We start from the raw sequence: 13,384 nt of genomic DNA, 5'->3' as shown, positions 1-13,384 counted from the left end.
AAGAAAGATGGCTGGAGCCAGGCTGTGAAGGAGCCTGAATGCTCTGCTAAGGAATATGGACTTAATGGAGAACAGAGACCAGGATGAGTTCTTGACAGAAGAGTGACATGTTTACATCATATCCCTGGTGGAGTGAATTAAATAGAAGCAGGGCAAGCCAACCTCCTCAAGGCAGCTAATAGGTCTTATTCTATCTTTATTTGCCACATTCAGCATAATATCTAGTATTTTGTCTCCTACTTTACCACTGGTTTTTTTCTTGCAAAGGCAACTGTGTCTAGTCATGCTACTCAGACACCTGGTCCCTGCCTATGAGAGATACAGAAAATACAAGTGGCACAGGGATGATGAACAGAAATAATGCACAGGAAGCTTCCACTTCACTTCTTTTGTGTGAGTCTTCTTGGAAACTTTCCCATACTCAGCAGTAGACTCCTAGTAAAATAAGGCTATTGATCATTCATTTGCTCAAGCAATATGCATATAATATCAAATAAATACAGGTTTTATTCTAGGCTCTCCAGGCTACATCGACAAGCAAAACGGGGGAAGATTCCATGCTAACATTCTAGTTGGGAAAGGAGATTATCAGGGAAGGAGAAAATAAGCAGTAAATATAAATTATGCATCACGTTAGAAGGTAATAAGTGCTATGAAAAAAATTAGAGATTGACCAGATGAAGAGTACCTGGAGGGTATTATGGGCCAGGATAAGTTGCAATTAAATATTATGGGTCAACCTGCTCAACAACATGAATTATAATGAAAATGAAAATTAAAGTCACCATGAGATTCCACTTCATACCTACTAAATTGGCTAAAATGAAGATGACTGATAAGAGCAAATATTGATTAGGAAACTGGAACCTTCATGTTGCTATGGAAATGTAAAAAGGACAACCACGTTAGAAAACTGTCTCAGGTAATGATAGTGCCTGGAACGAGAATAGTAGTTGCAGAGGTTGAAAGATTGAATGCATTTTAAGGAAAAAATCAACAGGCTTTATAATGGATTAAATGTATTATGTAAGAGAAAGAGAGATCTATGACAATCCAAAATTTTTGTCTGAAAACCAAGAATAGTGGGCTTAGTGATTACTAGATGGGAAAGATTTTAGGAAGCACAGGTTGGGGTGATGGGAATCAGAATTCCAGTTTAGACATATTAAACTTGAGATGCATATTTTTACAACCAGTAGGAGATGTAATTTAGACATTTTTATAGGACTTGGAAGTTTGGAGAAGTCCAAGCAGAATACTTAAATGTTGAGGTTGACTCTATTCAGACGGTACTTAAAGCCAAGAGACTAGATTAGGTCACCATAAAGATAAAGATAAGGATAAAGATAAAGATAAAGATAAAGATAAAGATAAAGATAAAGAAGATCATTCTTAGGCTAGAAAAAGTCTAAGGATCAGCCTTGGAATATTATAAATTTAGAAGGGAAATGAGGAGGTGACTGAGAAAAGGTATTCAGTGAAGCCAAAGGAAATCTAAATGAGAGTGAGGACAAATTGAAGGAAGTATTTCAAGGAGGAAATAAAAATGAACATAGTTTAATGAACTGAAAGTTCAAGACGATGGTGAAAACTTTGAAACTGTGATTCTTGATTTCCTCAGTAAAAATTATTTTCATGGTATGGTAAAAACAGAAGACTACCTGGAAAGCATTCAAGAAAGTTAAAAGGTATAAAGGCTATGTGTGTATACAATAATTATGACTTTTTTCTATGAAAAGGGAATTTAGAAATGAGGTGGTAGTTGAAGGGAAATGTGAGCTCAAGGGAGGGTTCGGATGGATGGATGGAAGAGGACAAGTAGTCATCTCTATAAAAGAAAAAAAGTCTTCAAATCACCCTTCCAGTGGAGGCTCCATTGATTCAGAAAATGATGAAAAGATACATCATTGTTTTGGTTATTTTTAGGCAAGTCAGATCTCTGGCATCCCCAACCCCACTCAATATTCTCCCTTTATACATAGGCCATATGACTGTAAAATACATAATAAGAATAATCCCAAACCTCAAGACACCTTGTGAGAATGTAATGAAAATCCACTACCAAATAAATTATTCATAAATAAAATTCAATGATGTTTTTGTTATGCAGGAAAACCACATTAGAAGACATAGGAAATCGAGAACTATAAAAAATAGATCCAATGAATTGATTCTGCCAATCAAAATTAGATTGGTTATTTTCCTGATTTATGTCACTATGTATTTGCAAAGCAACATTCTTTTTTTTTAAAATATTTTCTCAACATTCTTAGTCCAGCTTAAATCTGCAAAAGTCATAAAGGAAACCAGAGTACATTTTTAGACAATGGTCCTCCTGGGGTATAACATTAACTATTCATAGAAGAGAGAATCAGCCTTCAGTTTTAATTCCCTTTATCTCTACTGTACATACATTCCAACGGGGTGATTATTCTAATCACAATGGTCAACAACAAATTAGTTCATTTAAAAATTTAATGCTAACAAAGGACTGAATTAAATGCTAAATTCTTAAATGATTGTTTGCATGATGTAATATATGTTCAAATTCAGTCCTAGTGCAAGTACAATAGGAGCAGTAGGAGGATATGATGATGACGGAAAGGCACAGAATGAATGAAGCTCTACACACAAATTCTCACTGTGATTCTCTTTAAGGGACACAATCAACCTGACATGCAACCTGAGTTCTTTTGGGATAAATAAAAGTTAAGCTTGAGGTCTTGAATTTCTAATGCTATGAAAAAGGATAAATTTCAAACAATACATATATTCAATCTGCAATTTTTCTAGAGAAAACCTAATTAACGTATCTTAGGGCTTTTACCCAATTCTGGACAGTATCTTATAAACTTTAAATAGCTGTTCTTTGAGTCTCCTACCTAAGCTAACCCTCCAACTAGTTTGTGGATTTTTTTTTTTTAAAAATGGAGAGACTTGGAGTGCCTGGGTGGATCAGTCAGTTAAGTATCTGACTCCTGATCTTGGCTCAGGTCATAATCTCGTGGTTTGTGAGATCAACCTCTGCATTTGGCTCCATGCTGTCAGCACAGAGCCTGCTTGGGATTTTCTCTCCCTCTCTCTCTCTGTGTCCCTCCCACACTCATGTGCACATGCATATTCTCATATTCTCTCTCTCTCTCTCTCTCAACATAAACATNTATCTTATAAACTTTAAATAGCTGTTCTTTGAGTCTCCTACCTAAGCTAACCCTCCAACTAGTTTGTGGATTTTTTTTTAAAAAAAATGGAGAGACTTGGAGTGCCTGGGTGGATCAGTCAGTTAAGTATCTGACTCCTGATCTTGGCTCAGGTCATAATCTCGTGGTTTGTGAGATCAACCTCTGCATTTGGCTCCATGCTGTCAGCACAGAGCCTGCTTGGGATTTTCTCTCCCTCTCTCTCTCTGTGTCCCTCCCACACTCATGTGCACATGCAAATTCTCATATTCTCTCTCTCTCTCTCAACATAAACATTTTTTTTTTAATTAGGAGACATGATTTGTAACTCTGTATACTCTGTATTTCTCTGATTTCAGTTGGTACCACTGTCCTCCTGATTCATTTGACTGTGGCCCATTGCTTCCATGTTGGTCCTGAATTATCAGCCATGCCCCCCTTCCCTAATTTTCCTCTGCCTAGCATGCTCTTCCCTCAACCATCTAAGTGGCTCATTCCCACGGTGTCTTCTGGACTTGTACCAGATGTCATCTTACTTAAAAGCTCTGTCTTAATGTCTACACAGTATTTATCAATACTTAATTCTATTTTATTTATTTATGCTGAGAGAGAGAATGCATGTACATGTGCAAGCAGGGGAAGGGCAGAAAAAGAGAGAGAGAGAGAATCTCAAGCAGGCTCCATGCTGTCAGCACAGAACCCAGTGCAGGGATCCATCTCATGAACCTCCAAATCATGTCCTGAGCCAAAATCAAGAGCCATGCACTTAATGGACTGAGCTACCTGGGCACCCCTTTCAACACTTAATTCTAATACAGACATTCAATTTTATTTATTAATTATTCCCTTTTGCTATAATCTAAGTCCATGAGACCAGAACCTTTGTTTTGGTCTCTCCTCTAATCCCAAAACTAGATAAGTGCCTAGTCTGTACTAGGCACTCAACAAATATTAAATGATGAAGGAAGAATAAAGAGTAGAAAGAGCACCTGCCCTCCCCTTACTGGTCAAGGTGGATTTGGTGTACGTAAGAATGAAAGAAATATTTTGTCTGGTCCTCTAGACTTTGTGTATATGCTTTTTCTTATCCAATAAAAGATACACTTTCTGATAATAGACTTCCTATCCTTTCAAAATTTAAGAACAAAGAAAGAGTTATGAGATAAATTTAACCCAATATTTATTGAGTACAGTGAGCATGTTAATGAAAACATTTCTAGGTCAACAGAGTTGTATTTATTTTGGTGACAATTCTGCATACATCTCATTCATTTGTTTATTTGTTTTTTTAACACTAAAGAATGTCTATAAAAGCAAGACCTCTGTTTTTTTTATTAAGTTCACTCCCTACTGGATGATAAACAGAGTCAGAGTCCTTAAGATCATTGCCTTAGTAACTAATCATTGCACATGAAAAATAGGATTGTTGGGAAATAATAATTGAAGCAGGAAACAACAGACCTCATGAGGTTGCTGAGTAGCAGGAGAATGTGATTTTTAAGGGCTGATTTCCAACTCTCTATCAGTGCATACACAGACTAAAAAGTAGAGAGGCCAGGCCACAAAAACATGAAATAGAAGCCAAACCTCTGTCTCCAATCTTTAAAAGAACAAAATGTAGAGAGTATAAATTGCCTCCAAGGATTGCCAGAGGCATTAGTTAATGTTTGCAAAGAGTTTTTGAGATGAAAGCTATCAGAGAAGAGCTAAATCCTACTATCTCAATAACTGGAATGCTATTCTTTTTTTTTTTTTCATGCTACATTACAAATACTTTCAAATATATTCTACCAAAAGAAAACCTTAACAGCCTTCCTAAGGGGAAATTCCATTCATTCATCACATTAACAAAGACACTCTGAGGACAGCCATGACTTGCCTTCTGTGAGTCTACTGCCATCAGGAAGGTCCATATTTAAAATACCTGAGCAAGATGACAGCCTGTGGGGAGTCAGCACTCTCTTTAATTTGTTGCAAGGGAGTCAAGGAAATCACTTACCCACACACCAATCCGGTGCTCCACTACTTGCTTCTGCAAGTTGATTATAATGTAGCAGATGCCACTATAACAAGAGTTAGGGCCAAGATGCTAATAATTCATATCCCACCCCAAAATTCCATAATGCTACTGAGTTTTTGGTCTTTGTAAATTAGTGTTTTTTCAAAGTATGTTTCCTCTATCACCAGTAACAGCATGATCTGGAAACACATTAGAAATGCAGATTCTCATGCTAGGTATACAGAACCCAAAATTTGGAGATGGAGTTCAAAAAGCTCTAAAACAAGCCTGCCAGGTGACTCTGATTCATTGCTTTATAAGTAATATTTAATTTACATTTTAACAAAATCTGACTATTAAAATCCAATTAGACAGAATAATTGACTTACTACTAATTTATATACTTATTTAGCCAATGTATATTAAGCGCCCATCTTGTGATAAGCATTGCTCTGGAAGCCTGAGATTCTGCAGTGAACAGAACAGACACAAACCCTAACCTTAAGAATCATTCAACATTCTAGTTGAAGTAGCCAGACAGACAAACAAAATAAGCAAACTCCATGGTATTTTAGAAAACAAATACTGTAGAAGAAATAAAACAATGAAGGAAGATGGGGCATTGATGAGAAGGGGTATAAATGCATTTTATATGACATGGTCGTAGTCCATGAAATTTGAGCTTTGGGTCATATAACTAATTGGTATGTCGGAGTGGTCTTTCACATCATTTCTCTAAGGCCCACTTATAAATTGATCTAAGATGCCACAATTCCTCTTAAGTAAGTATGTTTTAAGTACTTTACAAAGACTTTCAGAAATACGCATTACATTTTGTATTTAAATCTTAGTTCTAAATGTATCCCTGCTTTTACCTTATTTATATGCTTTAAACTTTAGTTTTAGTACTTAAAATTGTTATTTAACCATTATATTAAGTCAAATGTTTAACTTAAAAATTAAACAATCATGGGAAAATTAATATATGCTATTTTTAGACTTTTGATCCAATTCTCCTAGAGTTGGTAAACACAGATAAAATAATGCTATGGTTAAAGTGGCCATGATCTTTTAACCTGTGATAAAGCCTTTAAAAATATAGATCATCAATTAGTAAGAATTAATAAAGAAACAAGTTTTATAGTTAGGAGAGTAGATTTAGTTTAGACCCAGACTCCTGAAAACTGTGTTACTAAGTTGTTATGGACTGGCTTGTGACCCCTTATCAGTTGAAGCCCTAACCCCCAATGTGACTGTACTGTATTTGGAAATGGGGCCTTTTAGGAGGTAATTAAGGTTAAATGAGGTCAAAAGGATGGGGGCCTGCAGCGCCTGGGTGGTTCAGTTGGTTAAGTGTCTGACTTCAGCTCAGGTTATGATCTCACAGGTCGTGAGTTCAAGCTCTGCACTGGGCTCTCTGCTCTAAACATGGAATCTGCTTTGGAGCCTGTCCCCCTCTCTCTCTGTCCCTCCTCCACCCATTTTCTCTCTCTTTGCATCTCAAAAAAAAAAAAAAAACTTAAAAAAAGGGTGGGGTCCTAATCCAACAGAACTGATGTCCTTATAGGAAGAGGAAGAGACACCAGAAAAGTCTCTCTCTCTCTCTCTCTCTCTCTCTTCAAGTGCACAAAGGAAAACAAAAACCTATGTGAGGACATAGTGAGAAGGCAGCTGTTTGCATGGCAGGAAGACAAGTGTCACCAGACACCAACCTTTCCAGCACCTTGATCTGCCAAAACTATAAGAAAATAAATAAATAAAATAAATTTCTACTACTTAAACCACCAAGTCTGTGGTATTCTGTCTTGGCACCCCAAGCAGACTAATATAGAAGTATAACCATCTCCTTTTAAATAACAAGTTCATTTGCATTTTGAGAAAATTTCCCTTAAGGCTCCTAAGCAGTGCAGGCTCCCAAGACCATCACGACCACCAAAAGAAGGTGACTAAATTTCACATGTCCTTTATAGTCTCCCCTAGAGGAATACTGACCACCTGTCTGCAGTATTACAGGATAGTGGATGTGAAAAGTAGCCACACATAGAAGACCAGGAGGTAGGACCAAGATAAAGAATAACCCAGACACAACTTGTGGTCATCTCACTTGTATTAAGTAATATTTAATAAGGCAAGGGGGGAGGATATGAAATATTTACAGATGAAATGACTTCCATGTCTAGAATCTGCTTCAAAAGAATTCAGCATAGGGGAAAGGAGAAGGCAGGTAGGAAGTGAATGAGATAAGACTGGCCATGAGTTCATGATGCTTGAAGTTGAGTATTGTATAGTATAGAATTCATTTAAGTTAATCATCAAATTCATCATTTTTTGGCATATTTTCCCAGACTGGATGCTATGTTAGTTACTGACTATTCAATGGTGTACAAAAAAGAAGACAGGTTTTTTTTTAACATATATTAAATAATACACATACAACTATGTTATAAAGATAATTGCTATGAAGAAGAAAGTGCTAGAAAAGCATATGATGGGTTCTTGCCTTAGTCAGATAAGGCTTTCCTAAGAAAAACAGCATTTGAGCTGAACAGTCAGACCATTCTGTGTAGAGGTGGGCAAATTCTGGGATGAGTAGCGTACAGCGAGGCTGTATGAGATAAGACTGAATAGTCAGGCAGGGACAGATCATGTGGTGACCAGATTATTCAACAGATACAAGAGACAAAGCAAGATGCTCAGTAAAAACATAGGAATACAACCCGCAAAATCTATATTGTAGGACAGTTTAGAGGAATAAATGACCAGTTTCTCCAACAAATGTATTACAAGGAAAAAAAAAAAAGAATAAGAAACCCATACTCAAAAGGAATTTAAGTGACATATTGAGCAATCACAATATATGGACCTCATTAATATCCTGATTTGAACACACAGACTATAAAATCTATGAGATAAAACAGGGAATTTGAGTTGAATATTTGATGAAGGAAGCAATCTCGATTTTTTTTTTAGATCTGATAGTGCCATTAAAGTTATTTTTTTAAAGGAATTGTAATTTAGAGATCATGCTGAAATATTTACACATGAAATGACTTGCACATCTGGAATTTGCTTCAAAAAAAATCAGCATAGGGAAAGGAGAAAGTAGATAGGAGATGAAGGAGACAAGATTGGCACAGCTCATGATGCTTGAAGCTGAGTATTACATAGTTAGAACTTTACTGTGTTGCTCTCTTTTCTTGTGTCTGTACATTTGAAATTATCCATAATACAAATTTTCAAAAAGGAAAACATTAGGAGAAAAAGGGCAGTAGTGAAAGCGCATGGGGAAAAATCAGGGCTATGCATTTATCCAAACCAGTGTCTCCTTTTGATTCATGTATATTGTGCTCATAAAATTCAAGATACCACCAACATTCAGGGCAGATGATTAAAGTCAGATCAATGCTACTAATAAACTTTTTAAATACTATTTGAAATATTGACACAGCATTGGGAAATTTTGCAAATTTAAGCAGAAAGAATCCATTTGGAGTCATTCCAAAAGTAAATTACATTTTAGGGGGTCTATTTGAACTAGCTGTAATCAGCAGCTCAAGTATTTTTTTAAATTCATTGACTATGAATTACATTTCAAACCAATCATCTTGTTTATTTCTGCAAAATTTCAGAAACCAAGTGATCAGCTTAAAATTCCTGCCCTGCCAGGTCTCTTTGTTAAAGCTAAAGCAATTTTCTGCCATAAATTCTGCTAGCAGGAGGAAAGACATTAAAATATCTTGCCAACAAAATAGAATATAAAACACAAATAAAGCCAAGAATTAAGCTTAAACAATTTAGTCATGCATTTTTGTTGGTTAATCAGGAAAGAGTAAAGGAATTCATAACAAAAATATATGACCAGGAAAGGGGAGATAAGACTGTAGGGAAATTGCCATCCATCAACTGGCACTTAATTAAATTGTATGGCCCTTTATATTCAAACTATTTTAATCAAGAAAAATTTCTTAAATCCCAGGATGCCTTAAGTTCAGAAATAAAATCAGAGGTCTGTTCTTTTGTCTTTGAGGAGCATTTTCAGAGAAGTAACAGATGCCGAAAATACTTCCTCAGCATGGGAATATGCCTGTGATAGATACATATGAAAATTTTTTTAAAAAGCAGCAAGTGCTTGTCTTCTATCAGAACATTAATGTTTAAAGCCAAAGAACGTCTATCATTCTTCAACTTAAAAACTCCCTGTTTACATAAAGATACAGTGGCTCGGTCTGTTTCATAGAACTTGCCTCCTTCTTGGGGAAGAACATCATTTGGCTTTATCAAGGACACTAGTCTCCATTTAAACACCTTTAAGACCAGCATATGGCACTTCACCCTGACCTAACTCCTTCTGTTCTACTTGCCAGGTGCTGGTAATTGGACTTCCTTGCCGAGGCTGTTCCCTGGTTTTGCCCTCAACGTTTCTGAGTTCGCACTGATGCTTCAAAGGGACTTCGGTCTGACCAGCACCAGCTAGAATAGGTCTATGCAGTATCACCATCTCACTCTTTCTTCACCTACCTTCTCCAGGACCATCCAAAGAGAGTCACTATCAGCACATCTCTTCTCAACAGAACCACAACTTCCATTTAATTTACTGGATGTGCAGAACCTGTCCCCTATCTGCTTATACCCCAAGTAATAGCCACATACATATTCCTACTCACATTGCAAGGTGGAATAGGCCACCAACAGCAAGTTTCAAAGGAGTTCAAGAAATAAGAGATTAATGAAGAAGAGAAGACTCTGGGAAGATGTGTCTTTTCTAGGCAGAATTTAGATAGTTGGAATGATGGGAAAAGAAACAGTCTGGCAGGGGCCACTGAATAAAAAAGCCTTAACATTATGAACAAATATGACATTTTTCTGAAAATGGTAAAAAACACAGTACAGAGGCGCCTGGGTGGCTCAGTCAGTTAAGCATCCAACTTCAGTGCAGGTCATGATCTCGCATTGGTGAGTTCAAGCTCTGCATTGGGCCCTGTGCTGACAGCTCAGAGACTGAAGCCTGCTTTGGATTCTGTGTCTCCCTCTCTCTGCCCCTCCCCTGCTTACACTCTGTCTCTCAAAAATTAAAATAAAAAACATTGAAAAATTGTTTTAAAAACACAGTAAAGACTGTGTACCATATAGTAAAAATAATCATGAAATCAGTTTGGAGAGGTTGCCATTTGTCACAAGCAGCAGAGATCCTTAAGTTCCAGCTGTACAATAAACAGCAGCTTTCTCTGGGGAAGACAGGAGAGATCTGACAAAATCAATGATACAGAAACATCGATCTTGTGTGAAATTTATTAATAGCACAAAATAATGAAGGTCTTGGTGGGGATAGACAGTGATAACAGAAAAAAAGAAAGAGGAGAAAAGCTACCTCAAAGAAACAAAGCAAAACAAATCAAAACAAAACAAAACCAGGATTCGGATACTAACATACAAGAAAGGAAGGGGACTTGTCCAAGATTTGACTCCTGTTTCTGACTTAGCTGGCTGGACAGTAGTAGTGTACACTGCCAGAACAAAGCACTTGGGAAGGAAATTCATGTTTATAGAATAGAGTGTGGGGGGAGAGAATATGTTTGCTTATTGGCAAGTTTGGAATCATGACAATTTGGGAAAGAAGCTTGCTGTGCAAGGATGTTGCAGTGAGAGCACCTGCTTCAGACAGTGTGGCAGACTTCAGATGAGCTCCAGAGACCCCCCCCAACTTTGTATTTCTAGCCAAGTAGATGATGTGCATGGAGTGAGAGGAGCCATTTTCCTGATTATCTCAGGAGTCTGAGTCACTTCAGGAGCAAGAAGACATGGGTTTACGGTGCTGACTAATTCTTTATCACCTGCAGGCTCTCAAATCTGTGTAATGTGGATGAGCAAATCACAATGTCAGCTAGGCTGGAGATATCCCTTCTCAAAAACATGGGATTTCATTCCCATCCTTTTCTAGCTGGGAGTTCCCATTAGCTTCACTATGGGAGCCCTCATCGCAGCAGCTGGCATCACACCTATCCAGCCCTCTCTGATGTTATCATATATTATGCAGTAACCAATAACCATTACTTTTTGCTCAATTCTACTTCTGGAAGAAAAGATAAGAGAAAAGTAGTACTTTATATATTTGAGAATTTTTGTCCCGATAACTTCAACCAATAGACACCCCAAGGTTAAACTGGGAAAACAGTGGTACTCAGATTTAGTGCCCTAGTGACCACATAAGAGTCAAACGGTGTTAGAGCTGCAACTGCGTCACCTTGAGAAAGATGGCAATCATAGCTCAAGTTCCAGTGGAGTCATCACAGATTACAATAATACTAAGCAGGCATCAAGAATTAACAGCACAAACCGTGGTGCCTAAAGAGCATTGGGAGCAAATGTTGAGCGTGTGCAACAAAGGAGTTCATTGAAAGCAAGTGGCATGAAACTGAGGTTTGAGTGACTTGGAACAGGGCCAGAACGGAGGTCACAAGCCTGGCAGGAGGAAACCAGGCACAGTTCCCATCAGCTGATAGGAGCAGGGTAAGACCAAGTCGATAGGAGAGGGGTAATACCCCTATCTTGGCCATGGGCCTCCTTCACGGCCACCCTGCTTCACACTGTGCACTTGGTTCCCCTGCTCTCTCTGGATCTCCCTGGTTCTCCCTCCCCCATGGGCTTCCTGGGCCTGTTCCGGACTGAGGCTGGAGCATGGTCATGAGGGGGCCTCTCCTCTCCTTTTCTGCTGTCCTCACACACTTACCACTACGTCTTCACAGCTCTCTCTCAGGTGTCCAAGTCCTGAGAGCAGTGGTTGTCAACTCCCCTCACCTTCTAGAACCAACTATCACACACTGCTGAATTCCAGCCCCCACTGACCCTTCAGGTCCCAGTGAGAATGTCACATCCTCTCACAAATCTTCCCCATCACAGCCTGCTGCTAGACCAAGTGGGTGCCTATCTGTGCTCCCGTAGCCCCACCCAAGCTTACATACCACCCAGTAACTGCCTGTTGGTCTGTCTTCCCAACAGAAGCTCCTGGGGCAGGGCTGTTGTCTCATGGATCATTATTTCCCTGGCATCTAGCTCTCCAAATACATGAACATGGCTCAATGGGTTTAGATTAACCCTATATTAAAATAACACCTACAAATATGGACATCCATTAAGTCTGTACTTTCTGCTCTTGCTGAAGCCACCGTATAGATTTCTACATTTCTATAAAAACATCTGTTATCCTTTCAGTGTCCAGGCAGCTAGCTGAGGGCACATGTTGAAGGTCTGCTTCTTGTGAATAATAACTATCTGAAGTCAACCAGGGAGAAATGAATGAGAATGCAGTCCCTTTTACAAGCTACAGAAGTATCAATATATACGGGGGCACCTGGGTGGCTCAGTCAGTTGAGCGGCCGACTTCAGCTCAGGTCATGATCTCATGGTTTGTGGGTTCGAGCCCTGCACTGGGCTCTGTGCTGACAGCTCAGAGCCTGGAGGTTGCTTCGAATTCTTTGTCTCCCTCTCTCTCTGACCCTCCCCTGCTCACGCTGCCTCTCTCCTCTCTCAGAAATAAATAAAAAAACATTTAAAAAATTTAAAAAGAAGTTTCAATATATATGAACATACCATAATGTATAAACCTCTTGAATCACTAGATTGTACCTGGAACTAACATAACATTATATACATCAACTATATTTAAATTAAAAAAGTAACAACAAAGAAATATCAATATATAAATAAAGCTATGTGAGGTTCTTTCTTTTTTTTCTTTTCTTTTTCTTTTTAGTTTTTTAAATGTTTTTATTTATTTCTGAGAGAAAGAGAGATCGTGTGAACAGGGGAGGGTCAGAGAGAGAGGCAGACACAGAATCTGAAGCAGGCTCCAGGTTCTGAGCTAGCAGTCAGCACAGAGCCTGACGAGGGGCTCAACCCACAAACCGTGAGATCATGACGTGAGCCGAGGTCGGACGCTTAACTGACTGAGCCACCCAGACACCCTGTGAGGTTCTTTCTTATTTTGTATTGAACAACAACAGTCTAAATCAAGGTTTTCTCACACTGAATAAATCTAAAATGGATCTGAAATGCCATTAAGACTCTCTGAATTTTCTAATACAGTATTAATATAGTTATCTTATTAACAGAGTAAATTTAATAAAGTAAATTTCTATAGCTAATATTGCTAGCAACAAATTCTAAAACACATATGTGCAAAACAGCAAATGTGCCATTCTGCAAAACA

The sequence above is a fragment of the Crocuta crocuta genome, unplaced genomic scaffold, assembly GCF_008692635.1.
Source record: "Crocuta crocuta isolate KB4526 unplaced genomic scaffold, BGI_CrCroc_1.0 scaffold176, whole genome shotgun sequence".
Taxonomy (NCBI): Eukaryota; Metazoa; Chordata; class Mammalia; order Carnivora; family Hyaenidae; genus Crocuta; species Crocuta crocuta.
The sequence above is the reverse complement of the archived record's forward strand: the minus strand, read 5'-3'. Positions refer to the sequence as shown.